At 41.5% G+C, this 8,391-nt stretch overlaps 1 long non-coding RNA gene across 1 annotated transcript; it reads left to right on the forward strand.

The window, feature by feature from the left end:
* Positions 1 to 30: 30 nt before the first annotated feature.
* LOC136991669 (uncharacterized) lies at positions 31 to 3,417 on the forward strand. Its single transcript, XR_010883882.1, has 3 exons — positions 31 to 94; positions 1,410 to 1,497; positions 2,470 to 3,417. It is a non-coding gene; the product is annotated as an uncharacterized lncRNA (long non-coding RNA).
* The last annotated feature ends 4,974 nt before the right edge of the window (positions 3,418 to 8,391 follow it).

The following is an 8,391-nucleotide window of genomic DNA, read 5'->3' on the forward strand; positions in this document are numbered from 1 at the left end:
CTCTGCCGCCTCCCTCCCCCCGCTACTCCTCGCCCCTCCGGCGCGCGCGGCCCCGCCCCGCCCCCTCTCGGCCCGGCCCGGCGGCCGCTGCGAGGTGCGTCGCGCCGGGCAGGGCCTCCCGGCAGGCCGCTCCCGGGCGCGGGGGAGGGCGGCGGGAGGAGCCGCTCGGTCCGTTTCCTTCGCGCAGGTGGATTCGGGGAGGCGGCGGCCCTGGCACGGAAGGCAGCGGCAGGGCGATCCCATGCCTCGAGCTTGTGACTCGTGCGCGCCGCGCGCGGCGGAGCCACGTCGTGCCAACGGCCCCGCGCTGCAGCGCCGCCGCGGGGGCTCGTTCGTCCCCTGGGGGCAAGCTGCGGTCACCTGCCTCCTCCTCGGCGCGTCCGCTGGAGCTCGCCTGTTAGCTCGGGCTCACAGTCCCTTCTTAATCACACAGCTTTCACCCGTGCTCTGGTGTAATAGCGACCAGAGCACTGCTCGTTTTGCTGTGGTTTTTCTTTGGCTTGTGCCTTCAGAGCAGAGCAGAAAGAAGCCAATGAATATTTGGCTTCAGGCTTAAAGGGTGCAGTTTCCTGTCTGTCCTCATTACATAAAATAATGTTTTATTGGTAAATATCAGAAATACTTTGCTCTACCACAGCCTCCCAGCTTTAAGGTCAACATTTTTAAATGCTTTTAAAATACGTATCATATATCTATACCTGTACAGACACATGCATTAGCATACATGGTTATATCTGGTGTTGCTAGGTTGTAGCAGTGCACTTTCCAAATTATACAGCATTGCATTATTCATTTCCTGAGGAAGGGTTCTGGATGAAAAGAGCCTTGCAAGCAGTAGGAGAGTTTGCACTCTGCTTTGGTATTTGCTTTGAGTAAATTCTTGAAGCAGATTTACTGCTTTGGCATTTGGCTGCGATTCTTCAAAGAAGGGATTGCCCCGAATGCTGGTTGATCAGCTCCGTTTCAGAACTGGTTCACATGTGTAAATAAATCAACAACGTGCCCTGACTCCATGTCACTGTTTTCACCCTCTTCAGGAAATCAGCTTGCAAGGCCAGAGCATTTATTAATTCTTGAAAAGTGGCAGCAATACATTACAAGCATTGTTAACAAATATATGCTTTATATACTCATACATGAATTTTCTTATCCTAAGAGTGGCTACATTTGGCATAACCTTCTTCTGTCCTGATTCTTTGAATCAGAAAAAAGTGCACTGGGTGCACAAGAATCCTTACCTCAGTGCATCCTGCTTACATCCTTAAGCCTCACCCTGGTGCATTGGCCTTCTGTTCCCTGATCTCTGCTAGGTTCCCTGGTCAGGATTTGCTTCAACTCTGTAATTGCATCAGACAGATGTTACTATTTTAGGGCCTGCTGGCTATCTCAGTGACTTACTGGTTTTGTAGAACTTAAGCCTACAAGGATTATATGGATGCACAGAGACAGATCTGGGGAATGCTTCAGACATCAGGATCCCAGGACCCACCTGCCAAAGTAAGTGGAGAAAGTGTATACACCGGGGGTGTATACTGTAGTTACTGAGGTAACTGCAGTTAAGTATTTTAGAAATATAAACTTTAATTTATTTGGCTTTGTGTGTGCACACTGCCTCTTGAACTCTTTCCCCAGGCGTCTGTTTATAGTCATGTTTCTTATTTTTCCCTTGGTATCTGATTATGGCTACTGGTCCTACTAGTCCTCACCTTAGGATCAGAAAGTCTCTCCCTGTCATTGGGCTACATGGACCTCTGGTCTGAGCCAAGAGAGCAACTTCCTTGCAAGCTCTAGCAGTGCAGACCATAAGAAAGACAGCACCTTCCTCTGGAAGTTAGGCACCTAGATAACACTTCTACATTTGAAAATGTCTTAAGTCCCTAAGAAAAGGTTCTATAAAGTGACACTACTATTTCACTAAAAGCGGGAAGTAATAAGGCAAGCAGCCAGATGTGCCACCTTGCTGCAGGAGCAAAGCTACAGATAGCAGCCACAGAGCTGCATGCCTGGGGGCCCCAGTGGCACCCATTGCCCCAGCCCAGATGCCCACGTTTTGGGGAATCAGATCTCTGGTCACAGGCCTTCCAGGGCACTTAACTCTCCTCAGTGCCCGCACGGACTTCAGGAAAACTGGCCTGCTCAATGCCTAGAATTTAGGTGCAAGTTAGTTGCTAATTCAGATAGATTAAATCCTACCTTTAAGCCTGTTTATTCTCAAATCCTAGAGAATTTGGTGGGATTCAGTCTTGCCTATCCTAACTCTCACAGTAGCTACTGAAGAGGAAAGGGAGCCAAGATCCCCACCCCACTCTTCAGCTTGGAGAATCCTTGCTCTGAAGACAACTCTCTAATGTTCATCTGAAGCCTCTCCACTTCCTGCAGGGTAGAAGAAAGAGAAGTCTATTTTACCTCTGAACCAGAGCTTCCTGTTTACCAGAAAGAAGAGATATTGATATTTTATCTTTCTTTCAGATCTTCCAGCTGCTGAAGGATGACTATACATAGGCATCCCTCCACCCTTCCTGCTCGCAGCAGTAGGAAGCCAAAGGTTTCTACTGTTCTCTTCCATGAAACTCCTGCCTGTGAATAACTCCAAGGCTCTTGCTGGTACCACTGCTCCTGCTCAGTGATTTCCCCGGGACCAGATGTAGAGTAGAGTCAATGTGACGCTTGACAGATAGACATGTTGTCTATGGTTTCCTCAGGGAGACCAATGAAATTAAGCCGCCTATACGTTTCATTGTGTTGTTGTATGGCAGCATTTGAACAGCAGCAATGAAAGTGGAGCTGATGGCAGATGTACAACAATACGTCAATTCACCTTTGGAATATTAGCTTTGCAAGTGCAAAGATTAGAAGCATTTCAGATTGCTGACTTAAATTTTACTGAAATTAAGAGTTTTCAGATGAGAATTGTCCACAACATGCAAAATTATGAGTGATTTTTTTGCAAGGCAAGGCATCTACTACAGTTTTTGGAAGGGAAGAGGGTCATAGCATAAATTGAAAGGCACTGAAACAGTTATCATGTGCCTGCTAAAAAAAGATTATAAACTCTCTGGGCTAAAAAAAATTATTTGAGAAAGGTAAGTAAGTGTAATTAAAGATTTTATCAGAACCGTAATGTTCTTTCTTGATGCTTGAAAGTGCAACCTATCTTTCAGATCATGTGGATTTTCTTTAATTACAGTAATTAAGCCTCCTCTACAGATATGACAGCATGCCTGCTGTTCAGTTTTTAAATCTGAGTTTTACCATAAGATATTATGTACGAGGGAATTGATTCTGAATTCATGTATGTCAATATAAATTTCCGGCAGCTCCACTAAAGTGAGTAGCATGACCCCAGTTCTTGCCAGAATAACTTTAAAGCATGTCTGGTTCATTGTATCAATGCTAATTCACTTATAACTCCCTCTATTCTACAAATAACAGCTGAATCTGACTTGAAATCAATAAAGTTTTTCAGTAGAATCCTTCATGAATTGCAGCTTTGCACTCTTAACTCTCTCCCCGTTACATACATGCAGGAGGTAATGGCATGGAAAATGAGTAAAAAACAAGAATGTGAACAGTATTTCCCTAGTGTTCTCTTGGACGATAAAACAAGTCCATAGCACTAAGTCCTGCAAAGAAAGCATCAGTACTCAAATTCTTTAGTGTCTGAAAAACATTATGGTGTTAACATTCACAGACAGTGGATTTAGATCAGTGCTTCCAAAACTTTAAGAGTTAATGGACCACTGGCCAATCCCAGAACTGCTTCTGTACCCGCTATGCATTTTTCATAAACCACCATCTATCTACTCTCATCATCAGAGTTTCAGCTGAAAACATTACAAAGATAACAAAGTGCAGATTTTGTGGGCTGTTTATACAGTCTCATTCTCCCTCTTTCCTTTCCAATGTGTATTTATCTATCTAGAAAATTTTACCTATGGTTTAATAATACAATAAAATCAACAATAAAAACTCTGGAGTAATACATATAGTATGCGAGCAGTCTTGAATCCACCATTTTAAATCAGAGAGGTTTTTGGAAAGGACATCTTTAGTCAGCTCAGATTATCAGTCTTTCAGAAGAGAATGAATAAGGGTCTGTTTTCCTAAAGAACCACATATTCCATTTTTCCCACATTACTGTAAAAAATCAGAAAGAGTGAGTAAAATATCAAAATAGTTTTGCACTTGAGGAATCAATGAATGGTCTGAGGGATCCATTAGAATAACATGCTAGTTGAGATGTGGATAATGTATACTGTGTATATGATGAGGAGAAACAGTCTATGAGTAGATGCACTTACAGATTGATGTTGGAGGAGAGAGTTGTTGAACAAATTCAAGGATGCACGAATCCGGGCTGGCAACATTTGTTATCTGAGATCTTCATGTTTCATTAGTTGACTCTAGTGACACAGAAAGACCAAAGAGGAGGAAAAGGAAATATTATTCAACGGGCAGAGTGCAAGGGTAAAATTAAATAAAGTTCAAAACAGAGTTTAGTCCTGAGCAGCCTTTGTAATCCTGTTTAGGCTTGCCTACTGTAGCGGGGCTTGATTCACAGAGATGCTTGCTTTTTCATTTCAGCAATTCCTGGTCAGCACACATAAGGATGTATTTATTAATGGTTCTATGTCCAGTCTCCAGAATAGAAGAGCAGGTAGCTCGCTAGCTAGCCTGGCTGTTATACATTGTATGATCCCTAAATTTGTCCAAGGTCTAATCTATAAGAAAGAATTCAAAATGACTTAAAGAATTATCAGTTTTGAATCAGTGGGTCTGGTTAGACCAACATTTGCTTTCCCATTTAGATATAATTCATCCAGTTTAAAGTTCGGGTAAATCACTAGTTTTGCAGTGTAGACTAAACTAGAATTTAGGGCAGTGAGTTTGCATGGTGTAACAAAACTTGCTTGAAATCAATTTCTATAGAAATGACTGAAGGTACAGTAACTTGCACTCCAGAGAGTCAGAGAAGCCTCATGAGAAATGCAAAGAGTGTAACAGTATAAATACATATATACTGCACTATGAGCTTTAATTTGCACCTTCTTACAGTTCTTGAATGTACAAATTACACCATATCATAATCTCTTACAATTACAGACTGTCATGTATCTGTAACAAGGTCTAAGGCCTAGCCCTCATTCTACAGCAAATAAATAGGCAAAAGATGTGCTCTTGACTTGAGTCAGTTAAACTGAGGTGGAATCTCAATAAAGGCATGTCAGACTGCAGTTTTCACATGTCCTTATTAGGTTTGTCTTTGTCGTTGGAACTACTAACTCAGGTGGAAATACAAACTTCTATATCTTCACTAGAACCTTACTTCAAGCCCTAACCCACTGTGAAAAGCTAATCTGCAATTTACAGTAACTTTACCTATCCATATAAACACTATGAAGTTCGCTAACTCGGAGAAGGAACTCTTTTTTTTTTCTTATTAGTACTGTTTCATAGGACAAGTCCTAGTAGATTCTCATTTACATCACATATGCACCATTTCTGAATTTTACACTGCGCTTCCTAAAATATTCACATGAAAATTGGAGTGAAAAGTTTACAATGGGTGGATATTGTATAATGGGAGAGCAAAACCAAAATTAGGTAATTCACAAAGACATGAGGAGCCCCCTGAATATGGGCTTGCTGCCATATGCCTGTTTTGTCATAACTTACTGATCCATTTGCATCATAATAAAGGTTATCTCCAAGTATTTGTCAGGATAACAATCTATCTTTTAAATGAGCTTATTATCAGAGTGGTAGATTGGAAAGTACAGGTCCAAATACCATGCACTGTGGATAGGGGGTATTTATCTGAATAAAGCTTAGTGAATCTTTTGTGTTGCTTCCTTTTACCCAGTTCTTTCCACTCCTGGCATATCTCTCCTTTTCCCTGCAGGAAAAAACCTTTACTCATTTTGTCTGGATACAATACCGAAACAGTCTGATACTGCTCATTATTCTTATGACAGTTAGCTAACCTTTTGTCATTGCTGTTTCTTTGGAAAGGGGGACACCTTTCATTTTCGTTTCAGTGCAAATACGTCCATGGCTGCTGAATTCTAATTATGTCTTAAAAGTGGTCAGGCTGGGTCATAGCAAAGAGCCACTCAGCCCAGCAGCATGTCTCCAGCTGAGGCCAGTGGCAGTCACCTAGACAAAACTACACAAAGAGCACAAGGGTGTAGTGACACTTAGTACATGTTCCAGCTCACCGCAATCTGTGGTTCAATACCTTTCTGGGATAGATGTGGTATCTTTATGGTTGATAGACTTTGATTAATTTTTCTTCCATTAATTTGTGCAGTAGGTGCTTGAACCCATTAAACCCTTGGCATTCACAAGGCTGTACAGCATTCCAAAGTCCAATTAGTCATCTGTTCAAAAAGCACCTCTTTTTTATTTGTTTTGGACCTTACCTGCCAATTTCTCTTGGTTTCCTCTAGTTTTTCTGCTTTCTCTATGAAGTTCATGATTTTATGACCCATTATCAAATCTCTACTCTACTCTTCCTATTCCGCTCTGGAAAGTCCAAGACTATTTAGTTATTCTTTGTATATAAGTTACTCCAACTGTTTATCAGCTTTCTTGCCCTTTGTAGCTTTTCTTATTCTTTTTTGGCGTGAGAGAACTGGAGCTGCAGACAGTATTCAGGACGTGAGTTCACCATGAATTTCCTGCGTGGTATGATTATGGTTTCTTCTCCTTTCTTCCCCTAAAAATTTCTAATGTTCTATTTGCTGTCTTACTCTACCACAGAGCACTGGGCTGATAACTTCATAAAACTGTGTACCATAACTTGGATCTCTTTTTCATGAGTAATAGGAGATAATTCAGTATTTCATCAAAAATTTTCTGCCATTTTTAACCCAATAACTCATATCTTGAAATCCTCTTTACAGTTGATTTTCATCTGTACAACCGGAATAATTTATCATCAGCAAATTCTCTCACCTCAAACTCCTCTTCCTTTACCAGATACCTTATGAATATGTCAAACAACACAAGCCTAGGTACAGATTCCTGTGAAACTTGATTGGTGACCCCCTTCTTCCCACCCCAAAACTCCGGAAGATCTGTGAGACATTATTTTTTCCACAAAAGCTATGCTGATTTTTCTTCATTGTATCCTGAGCCTACTGATTACATTACACACTATCGTTTCTACCAGTTTGTCCAGTATTTCTAGAACTCTGAGATTACTTCAGGTCAAACCTCAAAACAGAAACATAAAGCTTTTGTTGCAGTAATCTATATACCTTTTTTAAAGCAGGGCTTTTCTAAATTTCAGTTCAATATAGTCAATAGTAGCATCAGAGAGATTCAACTGCAAAATGTTGTCTTCCACAAAAAGTGCTGCTGCTCTATATTGATTAGTTTTGGTGGTTTTTTTTTTTTAGGAAAATAGATAAGCCAGATAAACAATAGAAAGTTGTATATCACAACACTATGAATAAATTATCAGATAAATGTAATAATTTTCTGGCAAACTGACTGTGATTTTTACAGATATATTAACAGTACATAATTATAAACAAAACAATCTGTTTAAAACCCTTCTGCTGTTGCACAGGACTCTGACTGTATTTCTCCCTGTGATTTCTGTTTCGCAGCCTAATCGTTTTGTTTCTGGTCCCCAGTGGAGTAATCAAAACTTTCTGATCTACAGTGTGAAATGTCTAATTGTAAATAAGAGGGCCATTTTCTTAGTGATTTGCCTTAGAATTTCTTAGTGAATTGCCTTTGCTGGAAAAGGAAAGGTAATTCAGCAAAGGTAGATGCTCAGTGTTTACAAACATCTTTTTCTGATTAGAGCATGGGTTGTCCCCATCTTCAGAAGCAGCAATCCATCTCCATGAATAACAGCAGGATGCACTGCATTTGGTCACAGAAATACTGCTAATCGCTTTTCATATGGTTCAACCAACACCAAGAGCAGTACTCTCCACCGAGATATCACTGCAAAGTGCTACGGTGGAGCAGTAGTGACAGCCATTGTCAGGTGGTGAAAAAACAAGAGCAGGTAGGTGTAACTTTCTCCTGGAAGAAGCATTCAGGGTGCTCTTGGTCTGCCAGCAGAAGTAGACCCAAAGCAATCAGAGAGCTCCTCTGAAATATGCCTCCAGCTTGGGGGGTTTCGCAGCTCTGTGTCCCTCCTGTGAAGGACACACAGACGTGATGTTGGGGGAGATTAGGAGCTGGATTACCAGCACGGCAAGGCCATGCTGGTTCAGTGATGGTTCCCTGCCTGTCACGGGGTTCACAAGAGCTACCTTAGATGGGTAAATGTGAGTGTTTTCCTAGGGCTGTTCTAACGGGCAAACTGCTTCCCCCCAGCTCAGCAGCCCCAGAGTAAAGATATTTAGAGGCATTTGGTTCCTTGTTGGT

Source organism: Apteryx mantelli, chromosome 3 (genome assembly GCF_036417845.1).
Source record: "Apteryx mantelli isolate bAptMan1 chromosome 3, bAptMan1.hap1, whole genome shotgun sequence".
In the NCBI taxonomy this organism is placed as follows: Eukaryota; Metazoa; Chordata; class Aves; order Apterygiformes; family Apterygidae; genus Apteryx; species Apteryx mantelli.